This window comes from Leptonychotes weddellii, chromosome 10 (assembly GCF_054177405.1).
Source record: "Leptonychotes weddellii isolate Sample4059 chromosome 10, ASM5417740v2, whole genome shotgun sequence".
NCBI lineage: Eukaryota > Metazoa > Chordata > Mammalia > Carnivora > Phocidae > Leptonychotes > Leptonychotes weddellii.
Window position 1 is genome coordinate 54773902 of NC_138378.1, and position 12508 is coordinate 54786409.

The 12508-nt window shown below is 40.2% G+C and overlaps 1 protein-coding gene across 3 annotated transcripts in view; it reads left to right on the plus strand.

Moving 5' to 3' along the window:
- The first annotated feature begins 1425 nt into the window (after window positions 1-1425).
- The window catches only part of PPM1B (protein phosphatase, Mg2+/Mn2+ dependent 1B), a 75046-nt gene continuing 63963 nt past the window's right edge, over window positions 1426-12508 (plus strand). The window contains exon 1 of one of the 3 annotated variants that reach the window (XM_006746341.3): window positions 1426-1863. The gene's annotated coding sequence lies outside the window, so the exon portion shown is untranslated. The remainder of the gene's footprint in view (window positions 1864-12508) is intronic. The other 2 variants (XM_006746337.3, XM_006746339.3) reach the window with 2 other exon arrangements.

Here is a 12508-nt window from a genome sequence, read left to right on the forward strand (position 1 = left end):
CTTCTTGATAAACCTCTCCACAGGGACGATCCCTTATGTCACCCCCATCCCTTGCATGTTTCAGTGATAGTACCTATCATCTTGTACTGGGATTGCCTAATTTAGTTTCGTAACTCCAGTTCTAGGAACAGTGCCTGCCAAACAGCAGGCGCTCAATAATTGTGGAACGAACAAATGAATGTCAAAGACTAGGCCGAGAGTTTTAAAAATCAGTGTTGACTAAGAAACAAAACACGGAAATGTCAAGGGCTGAATGCCAGGCGTTGCAGGCCTAGAAAGAATAAAAATAACCCCTAACAGCACAGAGTCCTCTTGAAGGGATCACCTGTTCCATTTTCTCACTTCGCTTTCCAGCGTCTCCTGACACCCCAGTTTCCCGCTCACTAACTCATTCTCTTCCCTACTGTGGACAGGTCAGGCAGGTAGCACAGCTTGGCAGCTCTGATTGGTCGGCGATGATTTCATTGTTAGGAAACATCCGGGCTTTTTCCCTCCCCGCAACACCTCCCCCAGGGCCCTGCGTTCCGAGCTTCCCTCTCCCGCGTTCGCCCCACCCGTGGCTGAAGCAAAACAACTGCCTCTCCCTGGACCGCTTCTTATCCTCGCCTGCGCCATCCCTTCCCGTCTCTTCGCCAAAGAGAGGCGTTTATGCCCTCCAATGAGGGCCTAACAGGACTTTGTTAGCCAATCAGCAGCCAACCCCCTGCAATTCCGGGTGGGACTAGGCTTCCACACCTATAACTGGACAGCGCGTTGGCTCCTTTATTGAGCCTGTTTTACGCAAGGCTTAGAGGTCAAAAATAAAGGGGCATGGTTCTCGTAGGACGGGAAGGATCCGCACACACTCTGGATTTGACCGTTTTCGAACACTAGCCAATCGCTCTTCGGATACTTCCCCGCCTTTTGCGCGTTCATTTAAAAAAAGCCAGTGTGACGGACTTGGAAATTGGTTCAGTGACGGACACGGACTGAAAGCCAATCATTGAGGGTTCGGGTCACCCTTTGGACCAATAAGAAAAGAGAATCGCTAGGGCTCGGTCTTTGCGAGGCGGAGTGCAGGTGGGCGTTACTTGATTGATGGTGATCTCTACTTATGGCTGTTGGGGTGGGTTGGTCCCTAACGCCCAGAGGCGCGGCTGAATGAAGTAAATGGTAATGAAGGGTTGGGTCTCACTCAGTGGGCGGTGTTTGATGGATAGTTGACCTTGCCAATTGAAGGTGGTCGCTGATGCCCAATGGGAAATTAGGAACTGAGAGGCGGGGCATTGTGGGCGGTGAAAACTAAGTACCGAGGTACAGAGCAGCCGAAGTAGGAGGGAGGGTGATGATTGACGGGTCGTCTAGCCAACCGGGTGCAGCGAGAGGCTGCACCGTCCCAATGGGTGTGAGCTGGGGGCGGGGCTCGCCGAGGGGCGGGGAGGACAGGGTGCGGGGAGGGGGTTGCAGAAGGAGCCGAGCGGCTGCTGCTCAATGGCGGAAAAGCCGCCGGTACTCTGACCGCCTGGTCCCCCTAGCAGTTGCGGGGGAGTTTCCTGCCGGCGCGGCTGGAGTCTCTGTTTCTCAGGGTTCGGTGGCTGGAAGATGCTCCAGAGAGACGAGGCTGCGGCGGAGGAGGTGGCGGCGGCCGAATCGGCAACGGCGCTAGGGTGGAGAGAAGGCGGCAGCGGCGGCGGCGGCGGCGTGCGGGGCCCGACGGTGTAAACAGCCCCGGAGGCGGCGGAGGCGGTGGCCGAGACCCCGACGGGGAAGCGGCGGCTGAGGCAGGGTCGCGCCTCGGTCGGAAGCCTGGGCTGAGTGCAGCAGAGGGTCTCTGCGGCGGGCGAGAGCGGACGCCCTAGACCTCGCTTCCCTCCCTCGCCCCAGGTAAGGCCGCTCCGCACCCCGCCGCAGGGGAAACGGCTCGCGGGCACCGCCGAGGCCCCGGACCGTTTTCGGGGTGCCGCCGGGCTAAGGTCGTGGGCCCTGCCTGCCTAATCCTCGCCTCTTCTGCCGTGGAGCCTGGGGGAGCAGAACGCCGGGCCTGGCTCCTGGGTAGGCCCCTTCCCCAGCCGCCGCCTCCGCGCTCGGCCAGGCTGGGAGAGGCTCGGGGCAGGGAATTTTACTTTGCTCCAACGCCTGGAAGTAAACTGCTTTCCCCTGTTCTCTGCTTCAGTCTGCGAGCATCTCTTTCACACCAAAACACTGGGGCTACCCCAGGCCTTAACTCATGCCTTCCTGGATCGTGCTTATTTGAAAACCTTACCTTTTCCATTTGTTTCCTCATCCGCTTCTGCCCCACTCTGCGCTCCACTTCACTTCCTTGTTAAATCTTCTTTCTCGCTCTTCTGTCTGTGCGTCTCACCACCTCCTTCCTTCTTAAGTGGCTTTAAGTCGCTTCTTAGCCGACTCCGGGCTTCTCTTCCCTTCCTTCCCCAGCGATCCTTTTCGGATGTCATTGTTTTTAACAGAGAAGTTTTTAAATGAAACTTCTACCGCCAGTAACCCAAATCTTCCAGACACCTTTTAAGAGTAGACTAATCAGCTTTTTGTGGCAGATCCGTTTTTGTTTTGTTTTGTTTTGTTTTTGTAATTTAACTGAGCCTAATAACCTTAAAAAAAAAAAAAAGGTTGTATTCTTAAACGTCAAATGTGGAAATGACACCGAGGTAATTTTAAAAACGAGGGACTCAGTGAATGTTGAAAATAGTTATTTCATTTTTTAAGTTGCCTGACCTCTAATGTCGGATTTAGCAGATCTAGAACATTTGCCCATCTTATTTGGCAAAACTGCTTCTTAAGCCGGCCCAGATTCATCAGTATTCAAGTCGGCTTAAAAACAACGTGAAAACTTTAAAAAGAAGATATTTTATGAACAGCTAACTAGGAAGCTGTTTTCATGAAGTCACAGTTAAAGACCTTTTAAAATAGGCTCCACATGTTTAACGTATCAAAATAAAGTTGGCAGGAGTCTTGTAAAAGGATTATTTAGGAATTTGAGTAGTCTTAGTGATATGTAACTATTTTGGGAAAAACATTCTTTTTCTGTTAAGAGACGTTTACAACTGTGATGTGAGAATTACTGAGGTTTATTGTGGGATTAACAGAGGAACTCATTTTATTTGAGCTACTGCACGGATGTAGAAGTGGTAGATTGTTCCGGGCAGATAGCGTAAGTTGGTATGTTCTGGGAGATAGAGAAACATGCCATCCATGCTGAATGTTAATGGACATTATTTCATTTACTTTATCTGTTGTGCAATAGCAAAGTTCCTATTGTTGGCCTACTTTTAAATAGAGAATTTCTAAATGGAGACAAGTTATTCTAATTATAATAGTCTTTTCCAAGTGTACAGGCTTTAAAAAAATATGAAGTTATACTATTAAAATGGTAATTTTTAAAGAAATATTTTTGTAGGCTTCTTCAATGGGCAATGTATTGTTTCAATTGAACTTTTAAAATTTAGTGTTTAGAAAGGTTTTTTTTTTTTTGGTCAACATTTTTTTTCCAGGGATAATCCTGATTTTTACTGTCCTTTTTTGTTTCTCTCAGTGTCTTTTTTCCTTTTAATGGTGGTGGTTTGTGTTTTTCCCTTTCATTTATTTTTGCTCTCATAAAGTCTTACCACGGTTTCTACAGTGGCTTTTTATGTTGCTTTATCAGCATGGAATAGTATTTTTATGTGATCTTTCATACCCGTTAGTTAAGATTTCCTCAGTTTTTGTACATTATCCTTTGAATTTCTTCATGTTGTAATTATTCTCTTAGAAGTGACCAGCAAATCTTAGAACACCTGTTTTCTCATACCAGGTGTCTGATTTCTGTGAAGACTCCAGGAATAGGTGAAAGCTTTTAAAGTTTGCCTGATAGTCATGGCAATAAATATTATTTTATGTTAGTAATTAAAATGTTATAATTACCAAATCCCTTAAGATTGCATCATCTGAAGGAATGGTATGTCTAAATAGCTGTGCTTCTAAGAATATCTGATTCACAAGTTGAAAAGGTCAGAAAAAGTGGTTTTCTTGTTGAAAATATATTTTCCTATAATGTACATTTTTTACGAAGTCTTTTGAATTAAAATTTGATGCTGATGGACTCTCTTGGCACTCTTGGAAGAGTAGAATTTGCCAAAGTGTAGTTTAGTGATTGTGGGAGATTCATTACAGTCCTTTCGCCCTTGGCTCAGTTTTTAAACATGCCCTTGTAAATGAGTTGGTAAACATTTCTTTTATTGCACATGATACTGACAGTGAATTCCCCCCCACCACTCATTGGTGTTAGTTACACATATTATCTACATTGTATGAAGACTTGTATGTTACATGTAACTATTTTAAAGTATCTTGTGACATTACCTAGAATAGGAAGTAGTAAAATAGTATAATTTAACTCCGTAGTATAATTTAACTCCCTAGTGGTCTTTTGTAAGATACAAGTGGTCTTTCATAAGATAAAGTGAATAAAATTAACTTATTAAAATATAACACATGGTATTTTACTTTTTCTGTGAACTTTGCCTGTCACAGTTCACTAATTTTAAGAAAAAATTAGTTGGGAAACAACTGACAGGGTCAGAGTTAGAATAGTTAAGCTTTTTTTAAATCCCAGAATTTGAATAGCAAAATTTATTCAAGTAATACTTAGCATAAAATATAAAATTATGGTTAGTCGTAAGAGAATTTGGGGGAATATGGTTACTTCTGGATATCCATTGTGTTTGTTTTTTTTCCCACATTGTACCTGGTTCTTTATTTTTTCTTAGTGAACTAATTTCAGAATTTGAGTTGAAACCAAATTATTAGTAGCTTTAAACGTTTATGGTAGAAACATATTTTATATATCACATCAGTAGAATTGTGGATTAAAAGAATTGACAGATTGGGGCTATGAGGTAAAATTCTCAGATACTAGGTAAACCCTGGAAATGGAATCTGACTACTTTCCATCCCACTATTTTGTACTCCAACTAAACAGTGAAGGGAAATAGGGTAGAGTTTGGGAATATTGGTTTTTGTAGTTTTTGCTTGACTTTAAAATTTATAAAATGACAGGGTCTGTCATCTTCTAGCAACTGATCTAACAAGTATAGGTGAACAAAAAGATACTTCATAATCTTTGTTTTATCCTTATTTTTGTTGATACTTGTTTATAACAAAACATTTAAAAGAAAATAACTTTTGATCTTCGAGAGTAATTTAAGTATGCTAATATCTCTGATTAGCCATTTTGGAATCTTTTTTCAAATGAAACATTTCTAACGTGGTTTAACCTCTTTGCGTAGACTGGACTTGCATTACACTTTTCAGTGTTTAAGCTGTACCCCCCCCCCCCCAAGAAAACCACCATTTAGACTAACTTGAGTGATTTGATCAGGGAGTTGAATCAGTATTATGATTAAAAAGAGTCTTTACTAAATTCTTGATGGAATGAAATTTTCTGAAAGTGTAGTCTATATATTGTAGTTTAATTTCTCAGATTTTAGGGCGCCTGGGTGGCTCAGTTGTTAGGCGTCTGCCCTCGGCTCGGTCATGATCCCAGGGTCCTGGGATCAAGCCCCACATCGGGCTCCCTGCTCGGTGGGAAGCCTGCTTCTCCCTCTCCCACTCCCCCTGCTTGTGTTCCCTCTCTCGCTGTGTCTCTCTCTGTCAAATAAATAAATAAAATCTTTAAAAAAAATTCTCAGATTTTATAAAGATTGTGAGATTTCATTTTTAGCATCACATACCAACCTAGAAAAAAATACCATAAGGTAGCTCATTCTTTTTTTTTTTTTTTAATTTTCATTCAGACTTCAGGGTGTGTTATTTCTCCCTTTCAATTTAATGTTTGTTTGTTTGTTTTAAGATTTTATTTATTTGACAGAGAGAGGTAACACAAGCAGGGGGAGTGGGAGAGGGAGAAGCAGGCTTCCCACCGAGCAGGGAGCCCGATGTGGGGCTCGATCCCAGGACCCTGGGATCATGACCTGAGCCGAAGGCAGATGCTTAATGACTAAGCCACCCAGGCGCCCACCTTTCAATTTAATGTTAATAACAGACATAAACATTTTGTTCTGGATTATGGTAAGTCATGACATAGAGGAGTTCTCAAGTAAATATTTTTCTTTTTTAGCTACAGCTAACTTGTGACCACATCTACAATATCTTATTTCTTGGCATGACATATACTTTTTATAATGATACCCTTTGTATGTAGCAACTTATTTAAGAACCCAGTAGTTTAACAATTGTGGTATTTTAACTTGTTCATATATTTAGGGAAATTTAACATGGTTTGTAACATTTAAAGCACAGTTCACCAATTCAAAGCTTTTTTCATTTACTTTATTTTTTTTATTTTTTAAAGATTTTATTTATTTATTTCACAGAGAGACACAGAGAGGGAACACAAGTAGGGGGAGTGGGAGCGGGAGAAGCAGGCTTCCCGCGGAGCAGGGAGCCTGATGTGGGGCTTGATCCCAGATCTCCGGGATCATGACCTGAGCTGAAGGCAGATGCTTAACGACTGAGCCACCCAGGCGCCCCTCATTTACTAGTGTAATATTAACTTACTAGAAATGGAGTCAAAGGTTTTTTTTTTTTTAGTATGTTGAAATATCAATATAACAACTATTGGCTTTAAATTGATTTCTTTCTGAAAATTAGAGACCTTAAAGTTTGGAAACATAACCCTTGTTGAAAAACTTGTTTTACATTCCTTTGAACAAAAGACTATTAAATACATGGTCTGATATTTAAGTAGGCTCTCCATGCCCAGTGCGGGGCTTGAACTCACGGCCCTGAGATCAAGAGTCAGACACTTAACGACTGAGCCACCCAGGCGCACAGAGCATTACTATTTTTAACATTACTATTTTTAACGAGGGAAGAAAAATAAAAGAGGAAAGAAGAGTTTTTCTGTAACTAGACCAAGACTGATAAATGGAAAGAGGAAGTAGGAAGGGGGAAATATTGTTGTACCTAAGATTAAAAGGTGAGCCAAAGATAGAAAAGAGATCCCTGTATTAGGCATGAGGGAAGCTGAGGCCTTCAGGTGTTTCCATTTACTGCCCAAGCTTGGATAAATGAGTTCTTGGACAGGAAAATAGGAGAAGGTAGGATAATGGGAGCAGGGTAAACAGGACTTTTTAGCAAGACTGGTTTAAGTGACTTGGGATGCACCTATAAAATATATGTTGTCATTTGTATTTAGAAAAAACGCTGTTGCTCTTTGTGTTCTTTTGTGAGTATAGCTGAAAGATTAGTGATTGGCCATTAGTGTCTGGAACTACTGTCGCTGATTTGTGACTGCTACTTCTGTTTTCTGGTTATTTGACAGTTCTGTTGAAGATAGCTGATGGAGCCAGTCTGTCTCAGTTTATTATGCTAAAATTGGTCTGTATATTTGTTACAGCTTCCCTTAATTCTAGAGCTGTGGTGTGTAACTTGAAGTTGTGCCTTTGTTTTTCCTGCATTGTAAATTTCTGCATGAGGATGTCTTATGAAGCAGGTGCTTATTTTTCTACTTTCTGTTACGTACCTTTCCTAGTGATGATCCAGTTTGGTAAAAATGCCTCTTCCTGAGTTTACACAAACATTGCACATTTAAGATAAGCATGAGAGATCTTTGATCTTTGTTTTTATCTTAATACATAATGGTCTTTTGCTTTCATTTGTGAGGCATTGAGTCAGACTCTCATGTGATCTTGCTTGCTGCAGTAAATTGAGATTTTTTTTTTTATTTTAAAGCAAATCAACTTGTGTTTATTTCAGTGCCTCAATATAAAAATGAACACTGGTTCCATTCATGACCTAAGAGACTTCAGTTATAGCACCCAGTTAAGCCTTCAAATTACTAGTTTCACTTTTACTATATTTTTGTGACTGTATTTATCACTTCTATCAAAGTGCTGATGTGCAGAAGAATTTGAACTTTTTAAAAAAAGATTTTATTAGAGAGTGAGTGGGGGAGGGGCAGAGGGAGAAGGAAAGCATCTCAAGCAGACTCCAGGCAGAGTGCTAGAGCCCCGAGCCCATCGTGGGGCTTGATCCCACGACCCTGAGATCATGACCCGAGCCGAAATCAAGAGTCATATGCTCAACTGACTGAGTCACCCAGGCGTCCCAGAATTTGAACTTTTTGAATATATTAAATTTAGTGCTGTAAGTCAGACCAGGTTCACTAAGCTGTTCAACATTTTAGATTAAAAAATAAAGCCTTACTTGATAAATTATCTCTTGTAACTGGTTTCATTTCTATAGTACAGCATTTAATTAAAGCTTTTGTGGTTGTCGGCCCTAAATGTAAGGAAACTGAGTTTAATTTCTTGCTATTCATCTGTTGTCGAGTGTTTTGAAGCAAAACGTGAAAGTGAAATGGTAACTTTTGCCTAATATATAATGGTTTTCAGTTATACTCTTCTTTGTTTTTGTTTTATGTAATCTAACTCTAGTTTGTAAGGGAAGCAGAAGTTTGGAAGGATTCGTGATGATTTAGATTGCATTATTACTGTTATTCTACATCATGTGTCTTTTTCTCAGTGATAGGTTTGTTTTTAGTTCAGGTTATTTGCTCTTCTCTTACGCTTCTAGTTTGCGTTGCTTTTTCTGCCTCTGTGATTTCTTGATTTTTATTTAAGTACAGGGTGGCCACCAGATCTGGAAGCCCAGATGCATAGACAATAAATGGTTTGTTGATACTCCAGTACAGAATGTTAAAATAATATCTATGTTTTCGGACTTTCTGATCACCGTACAGACTGGAATTCTTGTAGGTGGGTCTTTTGTTTTTGTTCAGGCATATATTGCATGGCTAAATTATGGAGTCAAGTATAAGGTATATTCTGAATAGAAAGGAGAAGAGATGCATAGTTAAATTTAGAGAGCTAGCTGGAATAACATTGTGCCTGTTTATGAGGACTGAAAACAGTCTAACAAAGATAAGTCTGAGATTTAATTGGTTGTCAGATATTTTTTGCTAACAGAGTTTGGGAGATGCTATATAGCAGTAGTTTCAGGAGTATACCAAGTGAAAAATGGTCAGAGGAATTGGCCAAATGGTCATGACATTAGGAGACTATGTTTTTAGGCCTTAATTCTATTATTTCAGAGTAATGCCTTGATGATAATAAAATCCTTCTTAGTCATATGTGAATGAAAACCTTCTATACCCATAGACCTAGGTGAGAATTACTTGTTCACAAACATGCATGAGGCTTCTTGTCAACATATTTAGATATGTATTTCTGAATTTTTTGCTACTTTATGCATTTAGGTAATGCTGTAGGATGCTTAGCACGGTTTATTTGTGTGTGTAAGTGTATATTAAATGTAAGAAGGCTTTATACTTGGAGTGGATTATGTTTCTGGAAAAAGCTGCAAAAGGAGGATGATGATTGGAGGCATTGACACTGAAGTCAGACTACTTGGATTTGAATTCCTGTCCCATCACTCCATAGATGGGTAACTTAAAGCAAGTTACTTACTGTCTCTAAACCTCAGTTTTCTCATTTGTAAAGTGAATGATAATATATGCATATTTTAAAATTTTTATTTTATTTTTTAAAAGATTTTAAGTAATCTCTGCACCCAACGTGGGGCTTGAACTCACGACCCTGTGATCAAGAGTCACATGCTCTACCAACACAGCCAGCCAGGCGCCCCAGAATAACAATAGAGTTCATAAAATTGTTAGATTGAGACAGTCCAAGGAAAGCCATTACTATAGAGCCTGGCACATATAGTCACTAACATTCGAGTGCTTTCTATTGCTGTTACTACTGCTACTACTACTACTACTATACCACTACCTGATACATGGTAGGTTGAAAGAGTACCTGACCTAGGAGGCAGAAGACCCAGTTTGAGGTTCACATAGAAACTAATGATTCTGTGACTTTGCAAGTTACTTATTCTTTCTAGGATTTAGTAATTTTAATTTGCAATGTAGTAGTTCTACCTGAGTTAAGGCAGAGGGCTGGACCATGTGATATCTTGAGGTCCTTTTGACTCTAAAATTGAGAGTTCTGTTCTAAGATTCTCATTTTCTTTCTTTCTTCCTTTTTTTTTTTTTTTTTAAGATTTTATTTATTGGGGTGCCTGGGTGGCTCAGTCATTAAGCATCTGCCTTCGGCTCAGGTCGTGATCCCAGGGCCCTGGGATTGAGCCGGGGTCCTGGGATTGAGCCGGGCTCCTTGCTCGGCGGGAAGCCTGCTTCTCCCTCTCCCACTCCCCCTGCTTGTGTTCCCTCTCTTGCTGTCTCTCTCTCTGTCAAATAAATAAAATCTTAAAAAAAAAAAGATTTTATCTATTTATTTGACAGAGGGAGAGCACAAGTAGGCAGAGCGGCAGGCAGAGGGTGAGAGAGAAGCAGGCTTCTCGCTGAGCAGAGAGCCCGATGTGGGGCTCGATCCCAGGACCCTGGGATCATGACCTGAGCCGAAGGCAGACGCTTAACGACTGAGCCACCCAGGCGCCCCAGATTCTCATTTTCTATTAGAGTGTAAGCTACATAAGGGCAACAACTGTGTTAGTTTTATATCCTGCTTTATCTGTGTATCTACATTGTATTTGTTGTATCTGTAAATACCTGCTGAGTAAAGCTTTCCATAGAAACAGTATCTTTAAAGTTTTTGTGTGTTTTTTTTTTTTTTTAAGTTTATTTATTTATTTAAGTGGTCTCTACATCCAACCTGGGGCTCCAATTCATGCCCAGGAGATCCAGTCGCCTCTTCCCACTGAGTGAGCCAGTCAGGCGCCCAGAAACAGTATATTTTAATGAGAGGAGACTAGGGAGTAGGAAGAGGGGAGAGAGGTTTACATTCCTTCTCAAGAACTAGATGCTTAAGGGCGCCTGGCTGGCTCAGTTGGAAGAGCAAGGAATTCTTGATCCCGGGCTTGTGAGTTCAAGACCCACATTGGGTGTAGAGATTTCTTTAAAAATAAATAAATAAACTTAAAAAAAAAAAAAAACCTAGATGGTTAACTTTTTAAAGGTATGAGTACAAATTTCCTTCTGTTAGATTTTTATTTGGTAAATATTGTCTGCTAGCATTAGGCACTTTGGGGAACAAAGTTTATTTGAATCTGCCATCTGGAGGAGTGAGGGAGTAAAACTTAATGTATATGATTAATTATACAAGGTAATAAGTAAAAATGTTATAAAGGAAATATAGGTATATTCATATGTTAAGAATCTTTCTAAAGGGGCGCCTGGGTGGCTCAGTCAGTTGAGCGGCTGCCTTCGGCTCAGGTCATGATCCCGGGGTCCTGGGATTGAGCCCCGCGTCAGGCTCCCTGCTCATCTGGGAGCCTGCTTCTCCCTCTTCCACTCTCTCTGCTTGTGTTCCCTCTCTCGCTGTGTCTCTCTCTGTCAAATAAATAAAATCTTTAAAAAAAAAAAAAAATCTAAAATGTGTAAAATTCAAATGGCAGTATAATTAGAGTATTTTGTAATTGTCTTGTTTTTGCTTTTAGAAAGCAGAAAAAGCATCAGGGTCATGAATTTGAGAAGAGTTTCTTTTGGGTCAAATTTGATACGTGGGGGGCACTTAAAACTAGTATTTGTGGAGGAGAGTGTTGAATAAAATTTAATAAACTAATAATCTCATAATGCATCATTGCCTTTTTATTATGAAAAATTCTTTTGTCGAAGCATAGTTGACATATAATGCTATATTTATGAACATTTTTTTTTAGTTCATGAAAATTTTTAATCCCACAGAACATTGTCATAGTATACTGAGTACCTATCTACCCACCACTTAAATTCAACAGTATTTATATTTTTTACCATATTTGCTTTATATAATCTTTGCTGAACCATTTAAAAATAATTTTTTCACCTTCTAATACTTCACCTCTAAATACTTAAATGTGAATCTCCCCCTAAAGTTACATTTTCTTCCTACCTACAATATTGTCATCATACATAACACAATTATCTAATCCCCAGAAATCATCTAATCCCCAATCCATATGCAGATTTCCCCAGTTAGGTCAAAAATGACTTAGATAGCTTTTCCCTTGCACACCAAGGTCCATTGAAGGATCATGCACTATTATACTGTATTTGCTGTTGTGTCTCAGTTCTCTTTTAAATTTAAATACCTATTTCAAAATCTCTTTTTGAAGAGATTATCTTGTAAAATGCCCTATATTCAGAATTTGTTTGTTTCTTTGAGGTCTTTTTAAAAATTTACTCCTTTGTCTTCTGTAGGCTGTTAAAGACTTGAGTTAAATTCAGGTTAAACATTTTGGCCAGGATACTTCATAGTTGATGCTGCTCCGTATTACATCACCTCAGGAGGCACAAAATGCCTGATTTAACACGATTAGTGGGGCTAAGTTTGATCACAGGTGAAGTTGATGATTGCTCGATGTCCCCACGGACAAGGAACATTTTCTCTTTTGTGATTATCAGGTAGATCATGGCATATTTTGTTACCATGCAAATCCATTTCTCCTTCAGAATTTTACTTAATGGATTTAGTGGTTTCTTTCTTTTAAGATTTTATTTTTTAAGTAATTTCTCCACCCAGTGTGTGGCCTG